This window comes from Tauraco erythrolophus, chromosome 16 (assembly GCF_009769465.1).
Source record: "Tauraco erythrolophus isolate bTauEry1 chromosome 16, bTauEry1.pri, whole genome shotgun sequence".
Classification (NCBI taxonomy): Eukaryota; Metazoa; Chordata; class Aves; order Musophagiformes; family Musophagidae; genus Tauraco; species Tauraco erythrolophus.
The window spans coordinates 17,040,016-17,053,774 of record NC_141480.1 but is presented as its reverse complement, the minus strand read 5'-3'; the positions used below and the strand labels follow the sequence as shown (position 1 = coordinate 17,053,774).

The window sequence follows — 13,759 nt, the reverse complement described above, 5'->3', positions numbered from 1 at the left end:
TTTGTACTTGATGAAGATTTATGGGAGTTATTTCCTTAAGCAAAACAGTTAGGAATTTAGCAGTCACTTCTCCAGGATCTGTAGGAAATACTTGGAGGTCTGTGTTACTGTTGGGTGAGAACTGCTGTGTCACTGGTCTGGAATAATTTGAATGAACTTTGTTTAGCTTAAATAATTTTATCAAAAGAGTTTTCCTTCTTTGAGCTTTCTCATATTAGAAGGATTATACTGGTTGCCATCTTAGAAATTCTGCAAGTGTTATTGGCTGAATTTCATGCTGTCAAACACAGCAGTCCTCAAATAATCCTTTCCTGAGTGAAACATTGATGATGAATTCAAATCACTTAACATATTCCAGTGTTTTCTTGGCGAATATATAAACACGTAGCTCTTGAAGCTTTCTTGAAGCCATTGGTCAGACCAGCACAGTCTTGATTTTCCTTTTTCTCTGTCACAACTCCATTTTAACTGTGTCCATTGGACTGGACTTCATCTGAAGCTGCAGCTTTCCGTACAGAACAGAACAAACTAATTTGTGTTGGCTTATAGTTAACTTTGTATTATGTTCTCAGTTGTTTGGAGATGATCTCTGGATCTTTCTCTTTCTCTCAAGGTGTCATAGTATGAAGATCACAAGAAGAGAGGGTTCTAAGGTTTATGCAGACATTATGGCTATTCTGTGTACGTTTTAATATTTGTCTTTGATAATTCTTTATATTAGGAACTGCTAGGTACTGAAGCACTTCAGAAAAACTGACCCCTTGGATTTGATAACTTGGTGGGAAAGTAGAAGTGGATCAGGGGTAATTACCACAGAAATTGGATGTGTTCAATTTTTAGATAAGAGCTTCTTTTATGACAATAAACTTTTGTAGCTGGTTACCCCTTATGGCTTTCTAGTGAGAAAATGTCCTTGGAGTTGTGATAGGTAATTCCTACAGGCTTGTGATAAAGCAGTCACAAGAGCTACTGGTTTGTTCTCAAATTGAAGTCAAGTGTACAGTGTACTCTTTGATCCACCGAATTATTTCCTTATATTCATTCTGTTGGCTTTGGAGGCTGCACCCTTTGTTTAGCATCCAGTTTGATTTCAGGCAGGAGATGATTCTGCTAGTCTTCCGTTTTTAATAGTTCTCCTTGGCATATAGCCCCAGGGAGGAAGGAGTAGCTCATTGCCACAGAAGCATTCTTTACTATATATGGAGAGACGTGGTGAGCTCGGCTGGTATCGAGTTATTAAAACAGATCAAATAGGAACAGTCTTCTATTTCTTCTGGTAAAAATTGCAATAATAGTTCTACTCGCAACATTTCTTGCTTATTATTCACAGCTATTTCTGACTTCTGGAAATGGGTAGTTTGCCCCTGCTGACAAATATTAGACGTTTATATTAAGCAATGTGACTTCGAGATGTGTATGCTAAAATTTACTTTTTGCATTCCTCATGGGATTTCAGCCCTGACCTGGAGATATTGCTTCCTGGTTTAAAAAAATGGCTTAACCATGTCTATTTGACTCTTAGTGCCTTTATGGAAATTGATGGAGTATTAAAAATGACAGACTTTTAGGAGGATATAGAAATATATGTTCCTTGGATAAAGTCTTACTGTTTTCCCATAGTCTGTGGAGAAATAATGAGAAAGTAACTACTTTTTATCTTATTCTTTATTAGGGCTTTGAAGATACAAAAATTGGAAGATTTGTGTGAAGTCCAAAATTTTTTTAGACTTGAAATAAGAGAATGTACTAAAAGCATTGCAGAAACTGATAAAACACCTTCTGCAGAGAGTGTCTTTGTTTTTGAGCGTTTATCGATCAAGCTTTTTGGATTTACTAGAATTATAGTTAAGAGAAATTGTAATTTCTTGTATGTTAAAGGCTGATATAGGTGTATATAAACTACCATCCTGCCTGATTGCTTTTATAAGTATGCTACTGAGTTAAAAGATTGTCCACGTACTATTGCTTGGTACTTCTGGATTTACAGGATTTTCTTGCTATTGACTTTGTCGTTAATAAACATTCTCTGATACTTAAGATTCTCTATTCCTTTCTTCAGTTTAGTTGGTATTAACACTTCTGTCTGTTTCTGTATGATGTAGGGCATCCATCTCAGTTTTTAATGCATATGTGATTGTTATTACACCTTTTTTGGTTTTTCATGTTGGCTTTGGGAAACTGTTAAAATTTAAACCTGTTCCTCATACCTTTTTTGCATATGTTACTAGTTTGTTCCTAGCCAGAGGAAATCTTTATATAATGCTTACATACCAGCTCTATCCTCCATCTTAATGTCAGATTTTGTCATATGAAGAGATAAAAAGAAAGAGGGACTCTTATAGAGCTACCAGTTCATACGCTGCTTCTTGGTGGTACAAAGAAATGTAGTCTGCTTCTGATAGAGGGTAGATAATCCTTTTCAGTCTAATGAAAAGTTACTAGTAAAGGTTATTACTTCTGACAGCTTTGAAAATGCGAACCAGGACCACCCAGCCTGCTATGTTTGTAATAAGGGTTCTCAAAGTTGTAACTATTGTAAACAGTTTTCCTTCAAAAACCAGTCCCTTAGTGACTTACGGTAATATCTCTCCCAGTTTTTGGAAAAGCTTCTGTACTAAGATGTCATGTAAATGAAGAAGTTCACTTATTCTACAACATAATCCTGTACTATGGTTGTACTGGACTTCCTCCTAGCAACTTTATTGAAATTCTATTAAATATTGTCTGGCTTTATCTCCTAGTGTAGCAATATAAAGAGGTGCTGACAGAAAGGAATGGACAAGTTTGACTTTTTTAATGGGTGCTGTATGTTGACTGTTTTCCCTTACGAAAAGGAAATGATACAACGCAAAGGAAGAAGTTATGTTAATGACCACAACATATGTCTTGATGCTAACAGGATTTTCTGATGAGACCATTGAATGAAATTGACTGTGCTCCTGCTTTACTGCTTCCTAAGTCAGTGCCGTTTAAAAGAGAAAACTTAGTAACTCCTTAGAGTTCAATAACTTCTGTCTTTGTCTGAGTCTCCTTGTTATGCTTTAATTCATTTTTATTGCTTCTTGGTTACGCCCAAGCTTGTGATAAAACCACTTCTGCCTTAAAGTAACTCTTAGAAACTACTTCAACTACATCATGTTCCCTGAGGCTGTTCTCCAAGGACAATGCCATCGAGCTCTTAATAACAAAGGAGAAAAAGCTAGCTTGTTTATTGCCAAAAATGAGACCCAGATGTTTGGAGTGTGAAATAAAATAAACGATCAAATTAGAGAGTGAACCCAAAATTACTTGGATAATTTCTGGATACTAAAGGCTGGAATACCAGGACTGCTCCTTTAAAGCTACCTGTTTTAAAAATATAAAAGCACTGCAATTTGATTTTGCTATTTGAAGAATGAGTTGTATAACAGGTAGCAATGTGAATATAGATGTTAAATCAAATTTGAATTTTGTTCAACTTGTGTGGAAAGGAATAGAATACTACTTTATTTCATGACAAATACACAGTACTTTGATTTGGTAGTAAAGCTGTCAATGCTCAGTAGAAAAGCAGACAGAATTTGGAGGCCAATGGGTATCACACATGAGGTTAAAACTAGTTAATTGCTGTATTCAAAGAGACAAAAATAAAACTCACACTTTATATCATAGCTTTAGGTATCAACTTAAACTTCTGGGTGGCATGTGTTCAGTAATATACAAGAATAGTATTAGTAAATGAAATACTGCAAAACCTTTTAAATGGAAAGTGACAATGTTGTATAAGAGCTTTTTGTGAGATCTTCTAGTAGAAGCCAGGTCCTTTCCTTTTTCCTCCGTAGCCATGTAACTTTGGTCATTTCTGCTCATGCCTTCAGTATTTGCTGTTTGCCTGAACCATGTTTTGTTGATGTTAAGGCATTTAAAGTTTTCAAACCAAGTCAGCAGCATAATGAGAAATGAAATTTCCTTGGAAGATTGCAGTTTCCCAAGATTGAATAAATAACACTTGCATCACTTCTACATTGGTCTTTTATATTGATTATGTACTCCATGAGACAGAAGTGGGTGCCTCTTGGGGGTTTTGAAGAGAACATGGAGGAAATTTCTTAAGTAGTTAAAGGCGTCCCCTCACTGTAACTTTACAGAAAAAGGATTTTGGCTTTTCCTTGGCTTGCTTCTTACTCAGACTAAAACTGTTCTGCAGCTGCAAGTACGAAGAATGAAACTGAAAGTACTCCTCCTCAAATTAGTGGGTACGGTTGTACTTGATATGATCAGTTGATGTTGCTACTGTCAGACCCGCACTAAGCGTGTATTTGTACACCTGTGTGTAAATAAATGACACTCGCTATAAAAATAATACCTTAAACCTACCCGTGCTATGTTGCAGATTATAAAAAAATATATTTGCTCTCAGAAAGATAGTGATGCACGAGTTGAAAAATATCAAGAGGCAATGTGGTTACATTAAACCATTTCCAAATTGCCAGATTAATAATTTAAGGAATGGTCAGGACTCTGAAATTTAAAATCTTCTTTTACCTCTTTGAGTTCTTAACAGTGAATTTCTTCTGAGCTTTCTGAAGTCTTCCAATGGTGATACAAGCCTTGAGAATCAAGGGATATTCTGCATCTAAGGGGCATTACACTGTATGATTGCTGAAATTGCTTTCTTCATAATTTGCAGTAGCGAAGAGTGTGATTTAGATTCTTATAAGAGATTAAAATGGTTGCAAGTTGAGCAAGTTAAAGGCTTTAATACACGTGGCTGAAGTGGCAGATGAAAAAAATAGTTGTTTTACCATAATGCAAACTATCTCCCATGGTGGAAAGGGTGAAGACCTGGAAAGTTGCTGACTGCCTTCTTGCTATGTTATAACTGAGCTTCCATATGCATCTTGTTCTTTTCCATCTATACTGATCATACCGTTGATATGGAGTAGATTTAGCTCCTATTTGCTTTTCTTGTGAGTGGAACTCCATGAGAAAACTGTACTCAAGCTGGATGTGACCCTTCAAATGTGTAAACATGAGGGATGCAGCTGAAGTCAGTACTCCAAAGAAAGTTTTCTTTCCAGGAAAACATGACCTCTGGCTTGAAAACAATTAAAAGCTTTCTTGTCAAAATTGACATTCTTTCCTCATCCAGAAGTTATCCAGAAGCCAAGAAAAGGAATAAAACAAAATTATAACAAAGGTAAAAATAACCGTTGTAAAGCGTAGATCTTTTCCTTCGTTGATTTCATAGAATGGTCCTGATAAACGTCTCTAATCTACAACTTGGCTGGTAGCATTGTCTCTTTCCAAGCTGCAGTGGTTGTTTCTTACTCTGTTTTTTTAGTAGTTAGGGGAATCTTAATGGTTAAGTTTCTCTCCTTTCCCAGCTTCAGACAGAGGAAGAAATATCATTAGCCTGGTTGGAGCCAGGAAAGTAGGAATTTCGCAGTCAATAACTTCTCCATTGTTTTTTTAAGGGCCCCTGATAGTCCTTGATTGACATGGAAGTTGTTCCCATCTATCCCTTTGCCATCAGGACACAGGAACTCCCAAATGGGCCATAGGCTGAGGGAGGAAGGAGAGAAACTGGCACTTGTTATGTATATGAGCAAAATAGTTTTGGGAGGTGAGAAAGAGTGTGTCTCCTTTGTTGACGCAGTATGTTTGATGCTGTGTGTTGCTACTCTAAAGAAAACAGTAATACACTGGAGGATAATATTGCATGTATACTTCTTGTGACTGTTAAAGGTCACAAATTCTATAAATCTACATTTCAGGCTATCTAAATCATACAGTAAGAAAATGCAGTTTGTAACAGGATAAAGCTGTGAAGTGTAGGCATTTATATATTTACATTATGTGAGACCGAAGTCAGCATGCAATGTGACTAGGAGGAGCAAAGGAGCTTACTTGGAGGCATGTGAAGGTGTCAGCGTTGGGACATGAGAGCTTTGGCTGAAATAAAATGAGAAGGAAATAATGTTCATAGAGATACATACATAGATATATGAATATGCATGCGTATGCCTATGTACACATGCACACATATACCTAGCTCTCGATTGCAACTGTGATTGAGACTTTTACTTTGCCTCCTTGGTGTTCAAATAGTCTTTTTTTCAGCCTTACGTTGGGATCTCATGGAATTTGTGCAGCAGGCAAACTTCACAGTCGAAAGAGGCTTTGCAGAAGTGCTTTGAATAGAGGCTTAAAATCTACATTGGCATTGTTCAATATGAATTAAAATTTCTAGTATTGAGTTTAAATTCTTTCCTGATGAAACTGGACAGAAAGAAAATGTACCAAAAGCCAGAATATAATGGCCATACTAGCTCAGATCCAAAGTATGAATAAGCCAGTGTCATGTCTCCAGTTGAAACTCTCTAAGGAAGAGCAAGTGAAGAAAAAGCAAATATGTAAATTACATTGTGGCAGAGGTCACTTGAATCATCAGTTTGTTCTTTGTAATTACTATTACTTAATGTTTTTTTCTTAATTGTTTGTCTTCTATACCCACATAAATTAGCAACTAATGACCTACCATCAGTTGTTACACAATTTAACTGCATGTTGTGTGGGAGAATTAACTCCATTTGTTTTTTGAAACTACCATTAACAACATTTGATACTTCTAAGTTTTTTTTTTTTTTTGCCTTACAAAAAGATGAGAACAACTGTGTTTATCACCTTCCTTTGCTTCCTAATTGTACAGACGTTTAGCATAATCTGTCTCAGCTGTTTTCCTGTGGGAAGTCTCTGACCAGTAAATCATTCCAATACAGAACCTGCTCTGTGACTGATCTTCTTTGCCATCTATCTCTGTATCTTATGGGATCCTTTTTGAGGTGGAAATTCCAAAAATTTTCAGTCTTTACCTTGTGGCTATACCATGTATTTATGTACAGAAATAATGATGTTATCCGTTACTCTTCTAATCACTTGTAACACTTGCTTTAGGGATCGCTGCAGAGCAATGAGTTGATGTTTTCATGGGTCTACTTCCTGAAAAGTGGTTTTCAGTTTGGAGACTTCTTTTGTATGCTTGAACTTAAAAATCTGTTTCCTTGCATATCTGTTATATAATTCATTGCAGGTAAAACTTGTGTCATTTTGCCATTTGGACACTAAATACCATTAGTTTTCTGGAGTTCGTAGTCAGCCTTCACTTCATATTGCCAAAAATTTTGTTAGCCCCTACACCTCCAACTTTTCACCTATAAGTATGCTGAACAGTTTGGGCCCTCATAGAAGTCAATTTTTGCCTCTGATGGTGACCACCTTACTCTTTCCAGTTCCAGCTGCAGTTGATACGTGTAATATGGTCTTTGACAGATCTAAATATTAGTGGAGTAACAAATTCAGATTGCTTCTATGGAATAGAGTTAAGTGATTACAAAGTAGAGTGATTTTACATGTCTGAGTCCACCTTGCAGCCCAGCACCTGTAAAAATCTTGGGTAACTTTAGCTGTGATGTTCATAGATTCATAGATTTCTAGGTTGGAAAAGACCTTATAGATCATCGAGTCCAACCATTCCTAATACCCATTAAACGATATCCTCAAGTAGATCATCCACCCTATTCTTAAACACATCCAGGGATGGGGACTCAACCACCTCCCTGGGCAGCCTATTCCAGTGGCTGACAACCCTTTCAGAGAAGAAATACTTCCTAACATCCAACCTGAATCTCCCCTGACTAAGCTTATGCCCATTTCCTCTTGTCCTATCACCCATCACTAATGTAAAGAGCCCTTCCCCCACCTCCCCACCATCTTTTCTCAAGTATTTATAGGCCGTAATCAGGTCTCCCCTCAGCCTCCTCTTCTCCAGGCTAAGCAGCCCCAACTGCCTCACCCGTTCCTCATAAGTTTTATTTTCCAGCCCCTTGACCAGTTTAGTCGCCCTTCTTTGGGCTCGCTCCAGGAGCTCAATATCTCTCTTAAAGCGAGGGGCCCAAAACTGGACACAATATTCCAGGTGCGGCCTCACCAGTGCCGAGTACAGGGGCAGGATCACCTCCCTGCTCCTGCTGGTCACACTATTCTTGATACACGCCGGTATCCCATTGGCCTTTTTGGCCACCTGGGCACACTGCTGGCTCATATCAAGCCGGTAGTCAACCAAGGCCCCCAGGTCGACATGTTGTCCTTGACAATGCTGTGGAAGACTGGCTATTGTCAGGGTAGGATAGGCAAGTCTCTTTTTTTTTTTTTATGTTTTTATTTGTTTTCTGATTTCTTAGTCTCTTTTGCAGCTTTTCTCTCCAAGCTACTTGTGTCTTTTTTTTCCTGTCCATTAAGTAGTTCAGTGCTGTTTCAGAAAAGCAGCCCTTTTAACCAGACTGTTACTAGCAAGTGAGTCTTTCTCAGTGCATAGCTCACCAGTTTCTTTTAAAGATATATTTATTTATCTTCTTGGAAGTAAGCTGTCATTGTATTTGTTATGTTTCATGCCTATCTCATTTTATATCTGCCTTGAAAATAATGTCATGCAATGTGCAGAATAATAATGGACAAGTAACCTGAGGTGTGTATCTTACTAAGTAGTGCTGGCGTGCCTTGCTGGCTGCAGCACTGAAGGAAGGAGGAGTTCCTCTTCTTTTAATAAAAACTTATGGGCACATCTAGCAGCTACGAAGTTGTTATATAAAGCTATCATTCAAAACTATTGTGGTGGGTCAAGATATTATGCATGTATATGATGTTACAAACATTATTGTATATAATGTTACAGTTTTATGGAAGTGCTCCTGCAATACCCCAGTACTCATACACTGAAGTTTTAACTCTGTATTCTTATATAAGGTGATTAAAAGAGGTGAATCACTTACACGCCTGGTTATGTGTGAGGGATTTTAGGAAGGCAAAACTATATTGTATCTAAACATAATTAAACTCTAGATAATCTTATATCCCAGACTGAATTTTTCAGTTTACTAAGCGATCTCAGTTACAAAAAGTGTACCAGTGATGTATCTATAGTAGTTTCAGAAGAAACAGTAGTTCACTTCCGTAGTGAATTCCTGCATCCAGAAATACAGGGGGTTTTGGCCTTTACCATTTTACAGCTTCCTAAACACCTTCCAACAGAAGTGTAGGTGAATATACATTTGAGCCTAGTGGGAGGACATTGTGCTAGTGTGGTGGTCCTACCTGGATGCCTTGGAAGTGACGTATGGACTCCTGGAGGCCTGTTGCTTCCACGTTGAGAACTATTGCAGGCAGTCAGAGGTCGGTCAGCTTTTATGAGTCGCTTATGGGGACTTGAGGAGCAGACTAACAAAACAGAACGTGCAAAGTTATATTTCCCATGAATAGTAGTGTTTAAAGTAATCTGGAAGATGGAGGGAGTTGCAGTGTATGGAGATTGTTCACTGTACAGTCAGCATGTGTCTAGTCAGACTCAATAAGTTTGACTCAATACAGACATTGCCAGAGCTGATATGAGTCTGGGAGAGCCTCTCTGCACAGTTCTTCAGCTTCCCAGAGGTTTTATTGGTCTGGACCCCATGCTGTGCACATCTAGAGTTGCTTCTGATCCAGCACTGGAGCTGCTCTGTTCTGTGGCATTAAATGATTATGCATCATTCTGCCCAGTGCTCCGAATTCCCGGAATACTTGCAGGTGAATTAACTTCTTATTATTGCTTATTAACTGTGAAACATACTGTTCAAAGTACTTCAGAGACTGAACAGCTGCATTCTTATCCAGCAGTTCCAGGTCAAATAACCTGGACCAGATCTTGTCTGGCTCTGTGCCCCAGGTTCCTTCCTTCCTCCCTCTGGGTCTACCTCAGCGTTGGTGTGGTGCTGGTTGGTGCTATGTGTGCACACACGTGCACGCACATGGCCTGATTGCATGGTGGGTGTGTGTCTAACAGGCCAGAAGAGGACAGATCAAAGTTGTTAGTGGTAGTGTGCTGAGTCCCAGGTGGCGTTCCCCAATTGAGCAATGCAAAGGATTTGGTGAGACAATTAAAATTGGAGTGATTTTGCTCATGAGAAAACATAAATGATGTGGTTTTTAGTTCTAGTCTACTGTTCAGATTCATAAACCTGACATCTCATTTCTTTATGATGTAGTTAGTTATAGTTGCAAAAATAGCTTGGCTTTTAAATCCACTTCCAGAATATCATATCTTGATATTATTTCTATTTTAAGTAACTAATTTAAAATGAGGAGTGTCTCTATCTGTTAATACACTGCATTCACAACAACAGTGTCCACAAAATCATTTTGTAAGATTTTGTTTATGATGTTTTTGCTGTCTTTTTACTGTATAGTAATAAAATATGGCTTCACTTTTTCCAAGGCATTTGTTATAAAATCAGAAATACTGTTGTAATTTAGAATTGAATTCTTGATAGAATCAAGGTTTAGGCAGTAACATGATGGCGAAAGTCTCTCTCAGACAGCAGTCTGAGGCAAGCACAGGGAATTTCTATACTGCTGTTTGCGTCTGCGCATGTGAAGGGGCTGCTGCCCAGCGGGTTCCTTGCAGCAAGGTCAGCCTGTGCTTTGAAGTTCCCCTTAGGAGCAGCTACCTTAGAGCTTGCCCTGCCCTGTGCTGGCATTCCTAATGCTTGCTTCACCTTGCACTTGAAGTTTCCTTCTTTGTCCTAGAGTTTACTGATAGATGAGGATCAAGTGAAGTTCTTGTCAACTGGCATGTTAGGAACTATTCCACTACATTTCACTCATGTTTGGCACTTCTCTGTCAAACTGGAGGAAACGGTGCTTATAAATGACCATTCAGAACACTTGCTAGTTTCATTAAATATTTTTTAAACACTTCTATGTCTCTCTTGTAGGATTGAAAAACATCCTGTCTTGTACTTTGATACTTCTGTATTGAGAACTTATTGGCCTTTGTCTCAAGCCCAGGAAGAGAAATAAGAAGCGTAATTGGGATTTTTTCCTAGGCTGTTGGTGGCGTTCTGGCACATAATAAATATAAGCATGTTAAACATATCCTATGTTAAGTATGCTTAAGTTTATATGAGGTGATCTAGTCTTAGATGAGTATTGCAGTAGGAGTTATTGAAATACAGTAGGTGATGTTCAAGAGAAATAAAATCCTATTCACTTCCTGAGTTCCCCTGAGAAACAAACTATGAATAAAATGACTTTTGGCAGAAATTCCAACTTGAAATAAATCTTAGGAAGTGACGGAAGGTGTGTTTGGAGAGTTCCATAGTTCCAAGACGTCAGCAACCATGAACTCTTGAAAGGTTTGCTGTTACTTCAGATGGGCTTAGTTACCAATTACTGACGTAGCCTTGGCTTACTGGCTGCACGCTCTGGTGGTGACAGAGGTACTGTGCGCCTACGGTATTTTGAGGACAGTGTGATGTGCAGTACAGTGCAGAGGCACCAACCTGTGTTGATGGGTTATTTTGAAAATCCAGCTTACATTAGTTAAGGCAAAGGAAGAATGTTATATTATTGGTCTTGATAGATGAATTCGGCTTGCTTACTGCTGCAGTATAAAATGACCAACACTTCATTTGTAACAATATAGTGTTAAAAATATTAAATAAATCTAGGCGAATATATGTTTAGTGCTAGTGAACAGTAGGTCGCAATGTCACCTTTTCAAAAGCGTCCTTGTGTGGACTTTACTTGATATGATGTTGGAAAGAAAATCAATACTAAGGTAATGACAGGATGAAGTCTTAAAATACTGAGGACAATTTAAAATGGCATCTGAGAACTTGGTCCTTTATCCGTCACAGGTAGGGCAATGTTGGCCTGTACAAATAATAGGAAATCATTTAACCTACTTGATCTTCTGGATTAATTTGATAGTAAGGGAAAATTTTTTGATTTAAGTTTTTTTTTCTCTAAGAAGTTGTTTGTGCAAATTTTAAATGTTTCACTTCTCAGGTTGCAAGCTTTCTAAGCTTGAAAATACAATTTTGGTTTACTATAGACATATTCTTGGAACCTCCTATTCTAGAATTTTAATCTGATTTTGCTTAGTTTCTGTGGCTTAAAACAATAAGCATAAACTCAGCATTTGTGAAATCTTTGCAAGTAGAGATGAGAAAATTCTTAAAACATAGTCTTTGAACGTTCTTTTGAGATAAGTCAGATGACTTTGGATTGACAGTGGGTAACTATGTGCATTGAGAGCTGAAACGACAATCAGACACAGTGATAAATATTAGACCATGTGGAATAGATGCATTTCATTGGCAGTCGTCTTCCTTCTGATCAGTAAACAAGTTCAACATATTTAGTGTTTCTCAGGAACTAGTGGCAATCTTGGTGAATGAGGATGGAACTGAGGAGTGTTGAGCTCTGTATTATCATAAGTAATTTTTTTCATTGTATTTCATCCTGCTAAATTGATCAACTACTCTAGAATATAAACATGCTTAACTGAAAATACGAATTTGGTGAGGATTGATTAAGTAGCACATCACTAGCAACCGTAAATTAAACAAGATTAAGTTTAATTTGATATAGAAATGTGAAATTTCACATAGGTAAAGGAATCCAGTTTAAAATCTTCCCATGTACTTTCCCAAATGCAAACAAGTGCTTAGTATCTCTCGTTCTTGTTTAGTGTTTTGTTTACTGGTTTGTTCATTTATCTCAGAAATGTAATTAGGTAGTGGGTAGAAGCACTGTGAAATACCTGATTTTTGTATCCGCTTAAGTTAGTGTGCGGCATGCGAAATACGTAACGTTTAGGCTCTGTAAGCAAGCTTGCAGATGCAGCCTTTGGTCTGTTCTAGGTGTCAGAAAGAGAAGTAAATATTCCCCTCTCCCTCACCACTCCTTTATCTTGCCAGACATGCTCATGTGGTAGCCATATGAAAACCCCACAACTTTAGTTTGATCTCTGAGGCAGGCCTTTCTATTAGAAAAAAAAAAATCGAGTTCTGATAGTGAAATTACTCAGTGTGCAAGAAAACTGGAAACCAGATACTGGGTGCTAAGTATCAGTAGGTTTCTAAAAGTTCCAGTTCTCTTCTGAGGTCTAAACTAGCAAAACCAGATCTGTTAGAAAAGTTAACTTTTAAGATAGATGGAGAACAAAGGAGGCTTAGACACAGGCTTCTATATGACCATGTAGGAGAAGTCAGCTGCTGTTTAGAACAGTGGAGTTGCATATAATTAGTTTAGGTTGACTTCATTATGTAAATAACATTCATTAGGACTGCGAAAGCAAGCGGATGTTTTTGTTGTCAGTTAGACAACAGAAGGATTGTAGAAAAAGATTCTTTCTTACAAGTAGAAAAGCAGAACTGTTTTTAGATTTGGCAGGACTGTTCTGTTTTATGAAGGAGAGGAAGCTTATGCTTTTTTTTATAGCTACTAGGCTGGAGTAACTTGTAACAGTTGATTTCTTACAATTAATAAGTTGTGGTCGTCAGTGTAAAACTTTTCACGGTGAGTGAGTAAAATGGACTAATGTATAAACATTAAGCAGTTCTCCAAAATGTTTCTGGAAGAATCTTAAAGATTAATGTTCTATTTGAAATGATCATATTATGTCTGGTTACTGGTATGTTCTACAACAGTGCTCATGTTTTCAAAGTGAAGTTTTAAGACGATTCTTTAAAAAAAAAATCTTATGTCTATACTGTAGAAATAATAGTTAATCTGGAAATAATCTGAGTTGGTCAAGTTACTTAATTTAATGTGCTTACGCTTTTAGAAGGAGAGAGACAATCCAGATACCTTCCAGTAACTATTCCTCAGAGCAGTGACTGTGAGGGACCATAAGATTCGCTGTTAGTAGACATCCAGAGGAAAACTTTAAAAAGCA

The 13,759-nt window shown here is 37.6% G+C and overlaps 1 protein-coding gene across 1 annotated transcript in view; it reads left to right on the top strand.

The window, feature by feature from the left end:
• Positions 1 to 13,759, top strand: part of SLIT3 (slit guidance ligand 3) — a 526,008-nt gene that overhangs the window by 42,207 nt on the left and 470,042 nt on the right. The window lies entirely within an intron of this gene.